The 19,783-nt window shown below is 41.9% G+C and overlaps 1 long non-coding RNA gene across 3 annotated transcripts in view; it reads right to left on the bottom strand.

Moving 5' to 3' along the window:
* The window catches only part of LOC117097063, a 116,128-nt gene extending 99,242 nt beyond the window's left edge, over positions 1-16,886 (bottom strand). For all 3 annotated transcript variants that reach the window (XR_004442789.1, XR_004442791.1, XR_004442790.1), the window contains exon 1: positions 16,663-16,886. This is a non-coding gene — a long non-coding RNA (uncharacterized LOC117097063). The remainder of the gene's footprint in view (positions 1-16,662) is intronic.
* Between the last annotated feature and the right edge of the window lie 2,897 nt (positions 16,887-19,783).

The following is a 19,783-nucleotide window of genomic DNA, read 5'->3' as shown; positions in this document are numbered from 1 at the left end:
AAAGCAGTTGTTAGTGTCCAGGCTTGACTTAACTTTTATTTTCCTGCCTGAATGGCACTTTGAAGCTTCCAGCATCCTGTGGTCTTCGGCTTACCAGGCAAAAGCAGAGTTGTGTAGACTGGCAGCTTCTCATTTCCAAATCATCATGATCTATGGGTAAGCAACAGCAATCACAGAATTCAGGACTAGGTAATGAATTTTGAGACCAGGAAAAAAAAAAGACACTCCAGAAAATCTGTCTTCCAAAATATTTCCTCTGGAAACGAGAACAAATGTGTGATCTTTATATTTCTGTGCTGCCTTTGTTGCTGATAATTCTTGTCCAGTTGACTAACCAATTATGGCAAAGAAGCATTCAAAGTTGTCTGGGCAAATAATAATGGTCCTACCGTCATACAAACTACTTGAGCTAACACAGTCCTTGACAAAGCCAAGCTGCTTTTTCCACATCTCTGCTGTTGATTACATGACGAAAATGTTAAATGCTCAAAAATTTGGTGAGCCCCATTTATAGGCATTCATTTTGAAAAAGTATTATCATAATGACAGCTGACCTAGGTGGTCTTTGGGCACAGTGACTCAGCTGCATTTATTTGGCTTCCCCAGGACCTTCCTGGGTACCAAAGTTTAGTTTGTAGGATTCTGTTTCCTTAACAACAACAAAAAAGTAAGTATGGCAGTTCTCTCTAAAATAAAACAATCTTTTATATTCTTTTCTAGTTCTTTTAAGTGCCTAAAAAGGCAAGAGAAGTGAGACTATCAGAACCTCCTGAAAGGTTAAAATAATTAAGGGAAGTTTCAACAGAAAGGAAAGAAGGTTTTTAAGCCTTGCACTAAATGTAAATTTCTTATATTCCAAAAGAAAAATATCCCAGAAGTTAAATCCTTCATAAAGGCCATCTCAGAAATTCTCAGATCCTAACTTTGGTCCCATGTCCTCATATCTTCAAGAGCAACCTCCTTCTAACCTGCACTCCTCTCTGACTACCTTTTGAGAAACACCTCTCTACTTATGGTATCTACCTCCTCTGCAGCAGCACAATTCCCAGGTCTGAGATGCTCAGTCTGGAATAAGAACCAGAGGCCTTGAGGATAATAGATCACAATGGCCTGGCACTCTGAAGCAGGCAATTTTCCTTGACCCCTTAGTGGGCCTTACTTAGCCTGCAGCTCTCAATCCCTTGCGGGAGGGAGAGCACGCAGGTAAGTGGGTGCAGGAGTCAGAACAAGTGCTTTTGGGTGCTGGCAGGAGCAAAACTCCACGTGGGCCCACAGCAGCATCTAGGGGAAGTATCCACAACCCCCAAGCCCCAGAGGGCATGTGTTACTGTGCTCTTTTAGCTTTGCCATCTGCAGACAACTTAAGTGTTAAACAGCTCAGTGGGCCTTCTGCCTTCTTGCATGAGGCAGTTGCTCTCCACCAGTGAGGGCAGAGGGTTAGTGTGACAGCCTTTAGCGTCCGAACCCATGGAACTCAAGCTCTTGTTTGGCATCCAGGAAAAAATGAGTTTGCACAAATGAACTGACGGGTGGTAAATACAGAGGATTTTGTTGCCAGTGAAAGTGGCTCTCAGCGGGAAGGGGAACTGAAAGGGGGATGAAGCAGGAAGGTGATCTTCCAAAGCAATGCTGTCAACCCGTTCCTCTGAAGTCAAGCTGCTTCTCTCCACATTAAACCACATTCTCTGACGTTCAGCTGCTTCTCCTCTCTCCCCTTCTCTGCTCTCTGCCAGTGGAGCCTGGGGTTTTTGTGGGTACAGGAGCAGGGCAGGGAGGGCCAGGGGTGGTTTTGGAAAAGGCAACATTTGAGGAAGAAAATGGGGATGTGAAGTTCTTGCTTTGGGCCATGGTTCCAGGCTTGAGGGTGGGGCCCTCACCAGGGACCCTGCCCTTTCCTGCCCAGAATTTCTCTGCTAACCCTATCAACTCCATGTCCCAAGGGGTGTGTTCTGGTTTTGACACTTAAGTCCTGCAGTGGAACACTAGATGGATATAGGCTCTTGATTTAGTCATATTTAAGAGGTAAGCTGAAGACACACCTATCCCTGTTGTCCAGCATTCTCAGAAAGCTGCAATGATCTAAACCAATGGTGGATAAGACAAATATTTTCCTAACTCAGTCTTAACTAACAATAAAAGCAGAACCATATTATTGTTCAAAGCAGTGTAATTTCTTTCCTTTATCTGTCCTTCCATAAGCCTTACCCCAACTTATAAATTGCGTCCATTGAGTTTTCCTGGTATGAGAAATTGCCCTATTAAAAATCAGATATCTCTTTAAAATCTTTAGTCACACATAGACCCTGATGAATGTTTCCTTTATTCATTCATTCAACAGATATTCGTTCACTGCCCACAGGCACCTTGCTAGGCATTCAGAGACAATGGTGTGTAAAACCCCACACAGTCCCTTGCCTTTATTAGAGCATAATTTATAGGGGCACAATCTATTTTTTTTTTTCATCAAGGGGCATCCTCTTCCCCATCCTATGGGCAGAAAAGATTGAAGATCTTTCTCCTAGTTACATTTGTTAGAAGTCCACAGAGAAAGCACTCCCTAAATGAGTTATCATTTTATCATTGATTTAGACCAGGTTGCCTTTATCCTGAGTGCTTTTGGTACAGAATTGCTGTAACACAAGGCAATGAAATAGCAAGTCCTAAGAGGGCTTTTCAAATTGTTCTGATTCTATAATGAAATAATCAGAGTGTGAAAGCTCAGAGCTTAGAGATTATCTACCCACCTCCCACCCTCCACACACACATATGCACCCATTTCACAGATGAAACATCCCTCAAGGCTGAGGGAGAAAGGTGTGTCATGTCTTGTCTAAAGCTAAACAAGTCGTTAGCAGAAGAAGCAGAACAAGCTGGGTCAGCTGCCTGCTAGTTCTAGACTCTCTCCACCACATCCTGCCACCTTACAAGGAACATTTGGCTTCTAGAATCTGACTACTAGCTGTTCTGCTGCAGCTGCTAGTCACCATCGGCCAACGAGAGGGTAATTTGATATTCTCTGCATTGCCCTCTAATTCTACTCACATTCAGAAACAGAATCTAATAAATATGGCACTCACTGTCTCACAACTCCTCCTATGATGGGAACCAGCATTCCTTTTCCAGAGGAAAATGCAAACATGTATACAAGCCGAATGACAGGAAGAAAAATCACTTACATGTCGGCACTGGAGAACATCTACATGTTTCATTAAATTGAAAACCAGATTCATTCTGAAATTACCTAAGAAAAAACTAAGAAGAATAGCAAAAAGACAATGTCAGCAAGTTCTCAGAAAATGTACTTTTCTTTATTAGCAGGTGAGGATAGTGACAGATAAACTGTGTCTGCCCTGCCGTAAGATGTATGTCATCCAAGCTTATAGAAGTTGACACTCTAATTTTTCTCCATGTAACTCTTAATTCATTAACTAAAATGAGAAAACATGGTTTAGTCATCAAATGTTTACTTTTTTTACAGATTTATACAATTAGTCCCCATATTTTGAAATAGAGAAAGTGTAAATCAAGTACAAACAATACAGTCAGCATAAGTGTTCCCCATTTAGGAAATAATTTGTGGAGGAAAAAATGTTTAGGGTTTGAAAATGTCCTCTAATTCCAATTTTGTGGCTCTCGTTTCATTTTTTCATCTCTGGTTCTTGAATCCTCGTCTTCAGGGGTTAGTGGAGGTTAAAGATCGCTCTACCTACCAGTCTTGGAACATGTGTGTTTTAACACATTTTAAAGTTTTTATTAGGTGCTCTTTTATTACCTTTACGCTGGAATCCCTGGTGGCCACACTCGATTTTTAATAAGGAGGAAATCCTGTACTGTGATTGTTCAGTGGTTGCATTTAACCAGCAGGCCCATCGCTGAGCCAAAAGGTCGGCTGCTAAGCTCACGGAGGAAGCTGGAGACAAAGCAAGCTGGCTCAGCCTCCCCATTTTAAATGAAGGCCCTTTCATTCTGCTGCTCATTCAGAATCAAAAAGGTTTCAAAGCTCATTCACCACCATGGGAGAAGGGGGCATAAAGGAAAGGGTACATTTTTGCTACTCGATATCAGAAAAACAGAAGCCTGAGCTGAGCACTGGTATCCTTAGATACCAGTCTTACAGTATACTATTATTCGGTGGTGTTGTTATACTTTTGCAATGAATATGGAGTTTTATTCATAAAAATAAACAGGTCACTCAGCCAGGAGGCCAAGAAAACCCAGTAATGTGTTTCCTGCTTTAAAGGCACAGTGGGGGCCCCTCTCTGTCCCTACTCTTTATCTCTTTTACATGTGGAACCGTCTGGGTTGGGGGGCAGGCACGGAGTTCAGGAGGCCCTCATAGGGATTCTGAAAAATCCCAGTTCTCAGTGTGCCTACCATCAGAAAGGGAGAAAGGTGGAAATGTTTCTAATAGAGGAAATAATTAGTGAGAGACACAAAACCAGTAAGCTAGAGAGAGGCCAGCCATATTTTGAAGAATTAGGTGTGTGAAGGTGTTGTAGGGGTGACCTTTGGGACAAAATGCCAGTTTTGAGATATAGCTATGTGCATGGGGGTGTATGCTGAAATGCATCCTTCACCTCTGAAAAGGATAGTAACTAACTTAGGGTCTATTTTCTTCCAGCACTATGCTGCTAACATGTCACTAACAACTGTTTCGGAGGAAAACCAGGATGTGGAACATGTTGTGAATGTAGGCTTTGCCACAGGATAAGTGGGAGTACAATGCCTGAAACTGGCCAAGAGGATTTGGAGGGAGCTAAATAATATAGATGGATACAAACTCAGAGCTTTTTTTTTTTTCTTTTTTTTTTAGGCAAAGTATCACTTTGTCACCCAGGCTGGAGTACAGTGGTGCGATCTCGGATCACTGCAACCTCTGCCTCCCAGGTTCAAGCGATTCTCCTGCCTCACCCTCCTGAGTAGCTGGAATTATAGGTGTGTGCCACCATGCCCAGCTAATTTTTTGTATTTTTAGTAAAGATGGAGTTTCACTATGTTTGCCAGGCTGGTCTCGAACTCCTGATCTCAGGAGATCTTCTCACCTTGCCCTCCCGAAGTGCTGGGATTACAGATATGAGCCACCACACCCGGCCAAACTCAGAAGCTTCTTAGCAGGTCTTGTACAAAGTGACAGGGTCCTCCTAACATCAATGTAGGCTTTAGGGTTAACAGTTTGGGGAACCTAGTTGAGAATCTAACCCCACTGCTGCTCTGTATAGTCATGGGGATGAAAACTCTATCACACACACATATTGAATGAACTGATGCTCACCTAGACCATTACTAGTTAAGATATAGGGCAATCTTAACTAAAATTGCATAACCATCCGGTTAACCCAATTGTTGGACTTACCTCATGCTAGGGGTTTAAGGTAGTGTTTGGGCTCCCAAACTTCTACTCACTCTCCTTCCTCTCCACTGCTGTGGCCAGTAGAGCAGACACGCCCAAACAGACATCTGAACACGAATCGAAATATTGGCCTTATAACAGACTAAGCAACTATCTAAATACACCTCTGCCCAAGGTTTAGGCTTCCTGGGAACAGCTAGATTGGAGAATGTTGTTTGGCTACATATCTCCTACCTCAACTTGAGGACAGACAGACTGATGGGAAAGGGGAAACCTGAGTGATCCCCCTAGTTGTAGGTAGAAAAGCTAGAATAGAAAGTGAAAATCCCTGTCTCCCCTCATCAGTATCATCAGTATAAGAAGAGATTGCTTTGGTGTAGAAGGCAAGGAGGAGGTGGCCCTTTTAACTGACAAATGACGCAGAGCCCACTTTATTTATTTATTCATTTGTTTGTTTTTAGAGAGATAGACATGTGTCCATTCTCTCTATGGGAGGAACATACTCCCATCCTTTTATAATTTTCCAAAAGAAATATCAATCTTTGACCATTTGCATTAGCCATTCTTTCACCAAAGGGGAGGAGCAGGGGGGAGATTAGAGAAAGTGTCAGGAAGGGTTGATTTCAATACACTTATATTTGGGAAGATATTCCCCTCCCACAAATCACAGCTCAGTGAAATCTGGGGAGGCTAGCAGAGAACAGAAGGATACTTTTAAGGTTTCAATGCAACTGTAGATGCTGTGGGAGATGCCAAAGAAATAGAAAGAGTTCCTACCTTTGTAGATCAGGACACCAAACTTACATAAGATTCAACAAGAAAAAAAAATAAAACCACAAAATGATAATAAAGTTCAAATTGTATGATATTATCCACTTCCATTAGGTGAACTTCCAAAGATGAAGGGGGAGAAATTGGGAGGAAAAGGGAGGTCACAGAACAGCAATTTTCCCTCCCAGGAAATTGCTCTCTGCCTGTCTTTAGGGAAGCTCCTGCAGTGCAAGGAGCCCAGTCTCAGCTCATGGACCAGCATCTGGGTACTCCTTGAGAGCACCCATTGAGCCCTAAGTTTCCTGAAGCAAAGTGGTGACAGATAATCAAGCAGTCACTAGTTGGGCTGTTCCTGAACTTTGGTTTTCTGCAATCCTGGTACCATTGGTGCCCTAGGCTGGCTTGTCAAACACTCCTGCCATCATTCCACCACTCTCATTTACTCTTTCCCTTCTAAAAGCCTTTTCCAACCAAATGAGTGCCTTTTCTGGCCTTGATCATCACCTGACATCTTTTTAACAACTTTGTTGAGGTATAGTTTGCATGCCATAAAATTCACCTGTTTTAAATGTAAAATGTACTGACTTTTAGTAAATTTACTGAGTTGTGTAACCATCACCATAATCCGTATTTAGAACATTTCTAGCTCCCCAATAAGATCCCTCATGCCTGCTTCCACCTAATATCTTAATGATATTGTTTGGCAGATAGCTAAAAGTAAGGCTAAGACACAAAGGGAAGCAGAGGGAGTAGTGAGCCTTAGAAGGAGAAAGAACACCAGAGAGGTGCAGGTGGGAAACGTAGAAGAGATCAAAGGCTTCACATGGCTCACAGGTCTACTGAAGGTTTCAATGATGGAATGCATGCCAGATGTGGCAATCCTTCATCTCCACTCCTCAATGAAAAGCCATGAGAGTGCATGGCCCCACAAAATGCAACATGACTGACAGCAAAGCGTAGACAACCTTTTTTCAACATGCCCAATATCTAATAATGTCTTGTGTAGAGATGAAACTTAATGTTTGTTGAATTGAACTGAAATGAGTTGGAGAGATGAAAGGTTGGAAGAGGAAAAATGTCTCCTTATGGACAATTGTCACCCAACATCCTTTCTCACTTCCCAATGCCCCTCCAGTTTCCTTTTTGATAATTACCTCTTTCCATCATGTGTGATGTTAGAGGGATGATAATTCCTGGCGTGTAGCATCAGATTTTCCTTCTTCCCATCTCAACACATCCAGGGACCAATGATGCAAGGTCAGAAGGAATGATTAGACATCATCCATGGCCACAGTTGTCCTGGCCCCAGCCAGACTCAACCTGTGTGAGGCAGATGCTATGCCTCCTGCAGCTTGGCCTTCCAGAGGTGCCCTGTTCCCACCTATTCGCAAGCCAAACTGTCCAACCACCTGCTGATGCTGCGTCCTCCCAGTAATTCCATTTTATTACCTAGAATTGGTTTCTGTTGCTTGCAACTGAGGAATCCTAACCCCTTCATGCCCTTTAAAGGCCATGGCATTGATGAGGTGAGCGGTAACAAGAGTCATGGTGTCACTTCCATAAGAGGCATTTCAGGGGCAAAAATGGGATGACTGAAGAAATTATTTCCTGGCAGAAAAGGAAGAGTAGTCAAAGCTGACCCTAAAGTTTTATATTTCAAATGTGTTTCTACCACACAGGGTTTTTGGTCATTCGAACTTTCACCCAGGTGAACTAAGAAAACTGGTTGCACATTTCTCATAAATGGATCAACAGCATAGACTATTTGAAGACCTAACGTGTGAGGATGAGTAATTTTCACATGCTTTTCACTTCACTGAGAGAACAACCAACATGGCTTGTCAAGCAGTTGGTCTCACTGCTCAACCTCACGCACGTGCCGCCCGGGCCGGTGATTCAGTTCCCCCAAAGCACTGCTTCCTTCTGAATTGGAGAGCCAAGGTTGTGAGTCAGCCCTGCTCAAAGCCAAGACACTTTGATTCAGTGTTATTTTTTGCCTTACCACACAAGGTTCAAAATGTCCAATCTCTTTTCTTTAATGCCAATGCCCCAATAGCTAGGAGTCACAGTCCAGAGCTGCTTTATTAAAAATGTTCATTTTCAGAAATCATTGATCCTGAAATCATTGTACTCTTCCAAAATAAAAAATAAGTAAATAAAAAGAAAGAAAGAAAAATCAATCAAGGAAATAGCAAAATGGTAAGCAGCACAATATGACATGTTAATGCTAAATGCCAGCTTCATGGTTCAATGCCCAATTTATTATGTTGAAAGCACTAGGCAGAAGACAGGCATCAAATGAAATGAGTACTGAATAAATGTGCTACTGCATAAAAACTATTTATGAATTTCCATGCTGTTTGTCATTGAATAAAAGCTATAATCATTTGATAGATATACATTTTGTCAGTGCTACTTTAAACTGATACTTCATCAAATTGCTACAACCCTTTCAGGTGTGAGAATCACACAGCTTCTTTGCCGGAAATCGTGACTGAATGCATGAAAGCTGAAAGACCAGCAAAAATTACAGAGCAACAGCCCATTACTAAAGGGCCATGGTATGAGAGACACGTAATGCATTTCACTTGGAAGGGATTTCTGAGTTCACCCCTAAGACCAATCCCTCCACCCAGAGCTGAAGCCTGCCAGTTATAACATACTCCAGATAACATACAATGGTGTCATATCATATACTAATGCTATAGTAATTCTCCTAGTATTTCAAAGACTGGGAATCTGAACCAAGAACAGGAAGAGATTAGTCAAGTTTATTCAGCTTATGCCTGCATCTTCTCATTGCCCTCTTTAGAATGGAAATATGTCATCACAGTTCAGTTTCCTGAGGTCACAAAGATAAGACAATATCTACTTTGATTTCAAACAGAATCATTTATAGATAAAAGAATGCTCCTCTCTCAAATAAAACAGCTTTTCAAATAGCCTCTCACCACAGTTAGTAATAATTTATGCTTGGTGAACAGGAAAATGTGCTGAATTTATTCATTTTACTGTGTGCCGCCTGTCAAAAGGGCAAGCTGATCAAGAAAGAAGTAGGGGTGGGCAATTTATTGGTATTTGCACATCTGATATAAAAGGTTTCTGTAATTCCTCCTGATTTCAAAAGAAGAAGAAAATTAACTCTGAAAGTGGCAAAACAGAAAATTCGTGTTACTGTCAAAGTCATGGTATCTGACATTTTACCACGTGGATAATTCTAGACGCTGATTATTCTTTTGTCCTCCAAAATAAATTTTTGCTCCATTTTTGAACCCTAATCAAAAAATTATGCCCCAAGAGACAATCTCTACTTAAGAACCTAGAATCTGGCCCAGCTTCAAGGGCATAGTCCTACTGTGTCGCGTTTTCCTAAACACCTCTAACAGCTGGACAGCTGTTCATCCCCCTCCTCTGCCAATCCAGTCATTTGCTTTAACCAGGACACGTCTATTTTCAATCCTAATTATTTCTGAATTGAAACTTTATTTTCTTTAATGGTTTCAGGATGCGTTTTAGAGTGTTTTGGGTTTTGAAACTTCACTTTGAAATGGGATATATATGGTTTTTACGTCCTTTTCTTATGCTTTCTCTCCTGAGGAGTTGTTGAAACTCCTTACATTTAAATTCCTTAGGGGTCACCTGTAGTTTAGTGCCTCATGTAGCAGATAGGGTATCAGGTACAGCTGGAAATTTGGGGCATTAACTTGAATTGAAGCTCAGATAACCAGAAGTCTTAACTCACATGCCACACTCTTCTTTCCATCATAGCAGATAATAAAGTCTTTTTCATAAATTAAAAGTATAGCATGAAGATTGGGGCATTTTGAAGAGAAGAAAGTTGTCTGAAGTTCAGAATTTAGCAAGTTCATTTTACAGACTTCATGTATGGGTTTTGTTTTTTTTTTTTAATAGCACAGCACAAAATTCTAGCTGAAAGCCATGAGATAATATAGCTTAATGAAACTAAGGTTCATTTATAAAAATTATAATTTAATCATAAAAATACTACATTTTAGATACAAAAGCTTCTTTCTGAGCTCACATCTCCCATTTATGTCTGAAAGAGCACAGGCAATGCCACCCACTGAGCATTCTTGGTGGTAACTGGTTCTAAACCTCAAATTTCAAAATAATCACACTCAGACACACCACAACCACATCCTGGATCATCAGAAGCCAAGAAAATCCAGTGATGAAAGTTTTTCTTAATCCCACAGGCATCTATGGTGTGGGGAAGAGGACTGTGTTGCTATAGCTACTGATCCCCTGGTTTTTGGCTTCTTTAACCTTTCCTCCCCTTGGGCCATATCTCCAAATAACTGCTGCGGTAGCCTGTGGAGGCTGTGGGGAGAGCAGATCCACCTTTGAGTTCAAGAGAAAGACATTCTCCAGGAAGCACTCCTCTCCTCACATTTGGCGACAGTTACAAAGCAGAATTGTCTCCTCTTTAAGTGGCAGTTGGGAAGCCCAGAGGCAGTGTGGGATGCTGAATGAAATAACAGTTTCCAAAGTACCATCTGATCAAGCCTTCCCATATTCTCCTGAGATTCCTTTCACTACTGCTCAAAGACTTGGGGGTCTGGAGTCTTGTTTTTGTGTGTTTGGTTATTTACCATTAGATGGTAACCTAGGGATGGGGCCTGGCTATATTTCCACTCCTTGTTCTTGCTCTTGCATAAGTCATGGAAATTCTCACCCTAAAAACTTCTTTTGACCATAACCTTGACTTCATTGCAAGGGATTTAGAAAAAGGCATGGCCTATCCAAGTAAAGGGCGGGTACTCAGCTTACCCACCAGCTACAACTTGTCACAAATTGACACTTAACCTGGCTCTCTATCCATCTCCATTGTTTTTTACACTCACTGAGGAAGCATCATGGTATACCAGAAAGTCTAGGCTTTGGATCAAACACATTTGGATGTCAATTCCAGCTCCTGGATCCAAACATATTTAGATTTGAATTCCTTGAGTAAATTACCCCCATCTTTAAACTGTTTCCTCAATTAGAAAGGGCTGTTAGGAAGAGGCAATGCAAAACGAGCACTTAGCGTGCTGTGCCAGGCACATACTAAGCATGTAAAGGATGTTAGCTATTATTATTGTAATTTACTTCATAGGGATGCTGTGCGGTATTAAATGAGATGACATCTGTGGAAGGCCAGGCCCATTTGGAAGAGCTCAAAAAACACCAGTTCCTTTCCTCTTAATAACAATTATTTCCAAATCTGCTTAGGTTTCAGGTGAAGACTTTGGATTTGAATCCATGGTGCTTGCCTGCAGCCGCCTAATAATGCACACCTCTCCCTGTGCCTGCAGCCCCATAGGGAGAGCATCCTAAACACCTTTACGACATATTTCCCCCTCCCCACCTTAAGTCCAGTTCTGTTGGGTCTTCTGCACCTCACTGTCTGGCCCTCTCTACGAATACTGAAATGTTTTCCCAATGTCTTCCCTCCTTCTGATTTCTAGGTTGGATCATAAACCTTGCTTTAACCGCCCACTCTTTCCTCCTCTACCGCTCTGTTCTCCCATCCATCCCTGAGGTGCTCATTACCCAAGCACCATTTACAATGACAAAGCAAATGCACTGCGTTTAGATTGATTTTTTTCTTAGTCAAACTGGGGTACATTTGTAATACAGAAAAGGATTGGTGTGTTTTCTCATAAGGAATTAACGCTATTATCTCACAAATCTGATCGATGTGAGCAGCCAAAATAAATATGTTAAGTAATTTCTTCCCTCACTAACTAGTTCTTTTGCCTGAATCTTCCAGTTAATAGTTTTGTCTGGTAAATTCTCAAATGGCATATATTATATTCATCCCAGCACTTGCGTTCTGTTTTGGATATGATTTTGAAAGAAGACATCTTAGAGAGTAAATTCTTGAGGAAAGGACATAAATAGATAAATACCAGATATAAACAGGTAAACATGAATAAAAATCCATATTTCAGAAACATTATAAAAAACAGCAATAATAATAATATAATGACTGTAATTTTTCAAACATCCTCAGACGACAAAGGTAATGCAGAGGGAAAATAGGCGTATTTGCTTTCCTCTTGCCTCATGGCTGAAAGAGCAAAGCATGCATGATTTTCATGACCTAGCTAGTGATGTGTCCCTTCGGGGAGCTATTAACTCTATCCTTGTAGATGATGCCTGATCCCTTTCAAAATTAGAAATTGCTTAAAACCAGAAAAAAAGAAAGCATTTCATTCCTAAATAGGCCATTAGTGATATTGGATAGTTTGTTATGCTGTAATGCAATATTGAAATTCCTAGAGGCAATGGATTTTCAGTAGTGAATTAAAAAGACCAAATCAAACCGAGTATTTGAGGAATGAGTGAAAAGAATCTTGGGTAGCTAACTATTTTATAGGTTGTGCGTCAGCAAGTGACCTTTTGAAAATAAAATTATTAACTCTCCCCAGAGAACTAAAGGTAAATTGAGCCCAGCTGGATTGTGTGGTAGGTATGAAAACATATCTATTTTGATGCAGGGGAGAAGAGGGTGGGCATATATGCAATGAAATGTCAGAATAATGACCACCACCCTCAACAGAAAGTAAGTGGACTAAAAATAGCAACATACAGTTTTGGTTCTTAATTGTCAGCAAAAATGCAAAGGGTAATGACAGCAGATGTGTACAGCAGGGTTTTAACCTGAATATGTGCCTGGACATGCTGTGCTGCCTCAGCTAATACAATCTTTGACAACCTTTTCCCAGGAATGCAGAAGTCCAAGAATAACGCACATAAACTAAATAGCATCATTTCATAGCGTAAGTTAAAGGGAAGCTAATTTACTGGCTGCATGTTACAACAAATAAAATGAATGTCATTGCCTCCATGCCTGTACCTATCTTCAGGCTTAATGTAAATATCCCTTTGAAGGACTATAGCTATCAGATGTGACATTAGAGTGATTCACCAACAGCTCTAATTATGTAAGTACCAAACTATATTGTGCTTACAGGCTTGCAAATACTAACTTCTCATCATTTGTATCCAAAAACCCTGGTAAATTCCCTTTTCCTGAATATAGTATCTAAATTTTAAATGTGTAGGAAAAGTCACTATTCTACGAAGTGTATCTTTCAATAGATATTTAATTTCCTTTCTGAAGTTACTGTAATTATTTCAGGAACTGGGCCTTTTTGTCCTAGAATTTGTGTTCTCATCAGGACAGACAAGCTCTCCAAGGACATGCTGATATTTCTCCTGGCTAACCTCTGGGGACATTATCGATGCATGGTACAGTAAGTTAATATTTTACCAAATGTTAAAAAAAGAAATAGAAGAATACAATTTGAGGGGATTGTTAAGAATCATATTCAGGTCAAAATATTACATTCATAGGAATTTTAAAATGTTTTAATCAATATAGATGATTTCAACACAATATATAAATCAAAGCCCTCCTATTTATTCCCCGGCCTGATTGATAGAGTTTTTCCATCAAAATTGCCCATTTCATCCCAAATATGGATAACATATAATTTAAAGTTGAAATCAGGTCCCTTGAGTTTCTTGAGATTGGATAAACGTCTCCAAACATCAACAAACAGGCCTTAAAGTAAGGCAGTAATCTATAAACCATCCTGATGACTTGTCAATAGGAGGAGGAACACAGGATGAGACTGTAAACTCAGCAACCTTTTCCTGACCTTAACCCTCCCCCAACCTCTGAAAAGTAATGAGGATTGTTCCTTGGGCCTTTGTTTGAGGAAGCTGAGAATAAGAATTGGGAGCTCCTGTGTTTCCACAGAGACTTAAAGTATCCACAACCCCTTCAGTTCAAAATTGCTTTATACTTGGTAACCTGAGGTTCAAGTAGGTAAGTTTTGCTACATTCAAGAATGCAGAAATAATTCACCCTATCACTGCACTAAGCAAGACAACCAACCAGGGCTGGTGTGGCCCATGAAAGGTTTAGGGCGACAGGGAACTGAGGATGTATTTTAAGGGGGCAGGTGGACTGGGGAACAGGAACTGTGTGAATAATTTTCGGAGACTCTGAGATTTTAGCTGCCACCAAAAGGAGAAAAAAGCACCAGATGTAGAGTTAGTAAACCAAGCTTCTAGTCAGCTCTGCCATTAATTTATTTTGTGATCTTGGACAAGTTTCTTAATTTCTCTGGGCCTCAGTTTTCCCATCTAAAGACTGGCTGAAACAATGTCTAAGTTACTGTCATCTCTCAAAAGTCTGCAGTTTTGCGACTGTTACTTATTCCTCAGAGATATAAGAAAACTGATGTTAACTATAATCATACAAGTGGAAGAAGAAAGAAAACAAATTCAGTTTTCTCAGCCTTGCTTATAACACTGCAGCACAGCACTTGAATCGTCAGTGAGAGGTGATGGAACGAATCAAGATCCTTAGACTAATTACATGTGGAAGACCTCTGTGCGTCACCATGGAGACCAAAGGGAAGGTGGCCCTGGTAAAGGTCAAGGACTTGAAAAGTAGACATGGCATTATGAGAGATTCCTATTCCTCAACCAGATTCATCCCCAGGACCGTGAGACCCTAATTATTTTCCAAAACAGTGTCTCCAAGTAGGGTGCGTGCTTCAGAATCACCTGGTCAGTTACTCATACAGATTCCTCGAACTCACCCGGGCCCAAACACCCAACCCAACAGTATCAGAATTTCTGGGAAAAGGACTAGGAAATTTGCATTTCTAAGAAATTCTCCTAGTGTTTGTACAATAGCACTTGAGAACTACTGGTCTAACAAATGGTGAGGAAGAAGTTGGAAGAAAAATAATGAAATGCCCAGCATGTGGGCTCACAGAATGCCTCTGGAAGTGAAGGAGTCACTGATAACAGTGGTTGCCTTCAAGGGAGTCTGAGGTACATAGAAGAAAAACTTGCTTTCACTATAAATGTGTTAATGCTGTTAACATTTTTACAATGAGCAAGAATTACATAAATATTTCTAGCCCTAAAAAAGATTTTAAGTGAAAATTAAATGTGGGTACAACTTCTCAGATTTGAAAAAAAATGGGCATTCTTTTTAAAGTTAAAGGATAAAGTGACAACAGTTTAAAATTTTCTCCTTTTATTTTTAAATCAAATAACCTGACTTGGAAAGGGTAAGCAAAATGCAGCCATAGTTTTGTATTTTATCAAATGAAAGTTGGCAAGGAAGAGTGTCAGGAAGGATACTTAACAAAGATATCTCCCCTCAATTCAGCTAATTTCTGGTTTATATCCTAGAATTAGTGCCTGTCACTCACTGTACTATTTTTTTGTTTCCTGGATGATTAGCAGTTCTTGCTATGCAGAGACCATAATGTATGTCCCTTCCTGTTTCTCAAAGTCCCTTCCATGGTATACAGTACATGGTACTTGGTCAGTAAAATTCTTATGAAATATTTTCTTTTCTGTAACATCAAATTAAACATGTTTTTAACTCCAAGGTAAGCTATAAGCTGTGATTTCCAACAATTGTAAAAGAGGATGATGCCTGAACAGACCAAGGAGAGAGAGATCAGGAACAGAGGCCCAAATGAAACCACCTTTGCAAAAATTATAACTGAGACAATTATGATGGTGAAAGAGATCTGACCTAACCGACTCCATCTTGCTTTTAACCTCCAAACTGTTCTTGTTTATTCCTAGCCTCCCTAGTAGCTGGGATCACAGGCACGCACCACCATGCCTGGTTAATTTTTGTATTTTTAGTAGAGACAGGGTTTCACCCTATTGGCCAGGCTGATCTTGAACTCCTGACCTTGTGATCCACCCACCTCAGCCTCCCAAAGTGCTAGGATTATAGACCTGAGCCACCGCACCCAGCCATAACTTTGAAACAAAGATAACAGCCCTTTCTGAAATAAATCCCCTTCTAGCCAGGGAACTAGACTGCCTTTGCAGGACTAACAAATTAGCCACAAGATTAGAAATTATACTTTAGGAGTCAAGCAGCTGAAAGCTGCAAGATTATGAACCTCCCCAAATTCCTCCTGGTGATAACATCACTATTGTAAAACCTAGGATCAGTGCTTGAGATATTTTGCAGACTCTGAACTTGATGGATCAGCTGCCACCACCCAGATCAATAAACTGGCTCATCTGGTCTTGTGGCCCCCACCCAACAACTGACTCAGCACTAGAGGACGGTGCTTCGACTCCCTATGATTTCACTTCCCACCCGACCAGTCAGCACTCCCCGCTTTCGGATCCCCTTCCCACCAAATCATCCTTAAAAACCTCAACCCCCAAGTTTTAGGGGAGACTGATTTGAAGAATAATAAAACTCCAGCCTCCCGTACAGCCAGCTCTGTGTGAATTAAACTCTTTCTCTATTGCAATTTACCTGTCTAAAGAAATCAGCTCTGTCTGGGCAGTGGGCAAGGAAAACCTGTTGGGCGGTTACACCAGGACCATTTTCATGTATGCTCAGGGGTAAGGCAGTTTGCTTAAGAGAACCCCAGGACCAAGAGGCCTATGGCTGAGAGCTATCAGTGGAGGAGACACAGAGGCCTTCTGCTAAGGCAATTGTTTTATATGAAGCACCACGAGCTTACCTGGAATTCACTGGAAAGTGTCCCACCTCACCATCTGAGACAAAGAGAACCAAAGACACAGCACGTGCTATGCCCGCTGTGGGAAGGAGTGGGATGAGCTATGCCTGGTGTGAGAGAGAGAACTGCACCATCAGGTCCACAACCAGGGCTCCCCACACTCTGCTGTTAAGTACCTGTTGGAGAGGTCAGCTTGCCCTGCTCCTGCCTAAGACAGGCAGAGACAGCTGGGAGTGATACGGGAGGAGAGGGCAATTACCCAGCAAAGGCTCCACCCTCAAGCGTGGAAACCCACAGCCTTAAATGGGAACAGGCATTCCTATTTTTGTGCCCAAATGTTGCCTTTTGGCCCACCATGCCCCCTCTATCTTGTACTCATATAAACCCCAACCTCATGCTCTACAAGCAGGAGAACAGAGTAACAGCGCAGTATGGCAGAGAAGGAGAGAAGAGAAGGAGCGTCTGAACATTAAGAGGAGTTTGGCTGGGGACAGTCGGAGAGGAGCTAGGCCATGGGGTGGCCAAACTCCGGGGGAAGATCATCTTCCCACTCCATCCCTTTCCAGCTTCACATCCATCCCACTGAGAGCCACCTCCATCCAGCAATAAAATCCCTTGCATTTACCATCCTTCAATTTGTCAGTGTGACCTGATTCTTCCTGGACACCAGACGAGAACCCGGGTAATGAGCAGGCACTGAACTGGTTAACACTTAAGCCATCGGTGGATGACAGAGCTAAAAGAGTACTGTAACATGCCCACTGGGGCTTTGGGAGTCACAGGCACCCACCCCTAGACACTACCATGGGGCCGGAGCCCTAAAGCACTTGCCCTGGCTCCTGCACCTGCCTGTCTGCGTGCTCCCCCTCCCATAAAGGGTTGAGCACATGGCAGCTGAACAGATAAGCCACACTCTGTTAGGAAAGTTAGGTAACTCTCCCATTTCAGGAGCATGCTATGGGTGCCTACCAATTATCTAATGGGAAGCAAAGGTTGCTTCAGTTAGTTCAACAGCACTGAGATGAGTCATGTGCAGTGAGCAGCAGGAAACCATTTGATGCAAGATGGGCATCTAGGCATGACAAATGATGAAAGAAAAGTGGCAAAGCAAACTTGGTGGCTAACCAAACCCAAAATTCAGAATCCCTCTTTTATGGTACAGAGTTGTGAGCTGTCTCTGGCAACTGGGAAGCAGCTGCCCAATCAAGGACTACTTTCCTAACCCTCCTGCATCTAGAAACAATATAATATAAACAGAAATGACGTGTGTTATTTCCAGTCAAAGGCTTTTAAGCAATTCTTGTACCATCACTCCCTCTTTCCCATCCACCGGTTGGATGCAGAAGATGCCAACCCCTAGCTGTTGACAGAGCCACAGGATGGGGGAAGCCTGAGCCAGAATCATTTCATAAAAGAGACATCCAACAAGGAACCTCTGCTTTGGACTGCTACCTTAGCAATAAATAAACTTCTGTTGCATTTGAGATGGTATACATTGTGGGATATATTAATATTTGTAACAACAGCTACCATTACTCTAACTCACATATTTGGCTAGGCCAAAGGTAAGTGCTGTATTTCCTGGAACTCAGGTGCTGTGTCTAAATAAGGCCCAGTCCAAGATCTAATTGGTAGGAGGCTAGAGCCACCCTACTCTGACTAGGTGTTTGCAATGGACAGAAGACTGTTGTATAAATTTGCTTGGCTTGAATGAAAAGTATTCCTTCTTGGATGTTCATCTCTCCAGGACACACTAAAGACAATGCCCAGAGGAGATATATGTTCTCTCCATTTCTTTCTCCATCATATGCCTCTTAGAGAGGGCCCTGCTTCCAAAGCCTGTAACACTACCTGATAGAAAATGGTTTAAGACCTGATGAGTTTCCTTTAGCAAAAAGCATCTCTACAAAAGAATAAGTCCAGAGAATCCAGCCACAACCCAGAGCAGAGCCTACAGATTCCCCTGAGAATGCTGAGTGACTTGTTTTCATGCAATAAAAACAACTCTTGAGGATCTTAATAGAAAATTACGATTTATCAACTACATACACACGTCCATGTGCCCACACATATGAAAATATTTGCCCTTTGAATCCCAGACTTGGGTTATATCTGTAAGAGACGCAGTGGCTCATGTCTGTAATCCCAGCACTTTGGGAGGCCCAGTTAGGCGAATCACCTGAGGTCAGGAGTTCACGACCAGCCTGGCCAACATGGTGAAACCCTGTCTCTTCTAATAATACAAAAATTAGCCAGGCATGGTGACAGGCGCCTGTAATCCCAGCTACTCAGGAGGCTGAGGCAGGAGAATCGCTTGAACCTGGGAGGTGGAGGTTGCAGTGAGCCGAGATCACGCCACTGCACTCCAGCCTGGCAACAGAGCGAGACTCCATTCCCGCTTCCCCCACTGAAAAAAAGAGGCAAAGTCTCACATTTGGGGCATTCAGGTGGTTCAAAAATAAATAAGACATGGTCCCCAATCATCAGGAATGCACAGAATATAACTCTTAGTGTTACAAAAGAGAAGGATGCAGAATGTGCTATAGGAGCAAGAGAGAGGGAAGGGGTAATTCCACATGGGGCACCCAGGAAGTTTTCTGGCGGAGGTGGGGGTATAGAATGAATGCCATGTGTGTAGAAGGAGTACCCAGAACAGCAGGCAGAGGTAATAGCTCCAGCACAGGCCCTGGAACAGAAGACAGAAAACTTACACTGGATCCTCTTGCTTGCAAAAGCATTTAGTGCCATAATCTCAAGGCAAGGGAGTAGTACACTCTTAGTAACAAAGTTTAACTTTTTCCTTCCAAAAAGATAAAAATGCAGTTTTTAAGCAGTAAACCTGCCACTAAGCACTGTCTGGAACAATGGGTAGATGAAGGGAAGAGCACATTCTGAGGAAATAGAGAATCAGGATATAGGTGAGCCCAACCCACAATTTGCCAAGATTATATGATGCTCAAGTTTCCAACGAAAGCTAAGAAGATATTGAGTGAGGAGACAGAAATGAAGGTTGGGCTGAGTGTGGTGACTCATGCCTGTAATCCCAGCACTATGGGAGGCTGATGCAGGAGGACTGCTTGAGGCCAGGAATTTCAGACCAGCCTGGGCAACACAGCAAGATCCT

This window comes from Trachypithecus francoisi, unplaced genomic scaffold (genome assembly GCF_009764315.1).
Source record: "Trachypithecus francoisi isolate TF-2019V2 unplaced genomic scaffold, Tfra_2.0 Lachesis_group15, whole genome shotgun sequence".
NCBI classification, from domain to species: domain Eukaryota; kingdom Metazoa; phylum Chordata; class Mammalia; order Primates; family Cercopithecidae; genus Trachypithecus; species Trachypithecus francoisi.
This window is presented reverse-complemented; position numbering and strand designations above follow the sequence as displayed.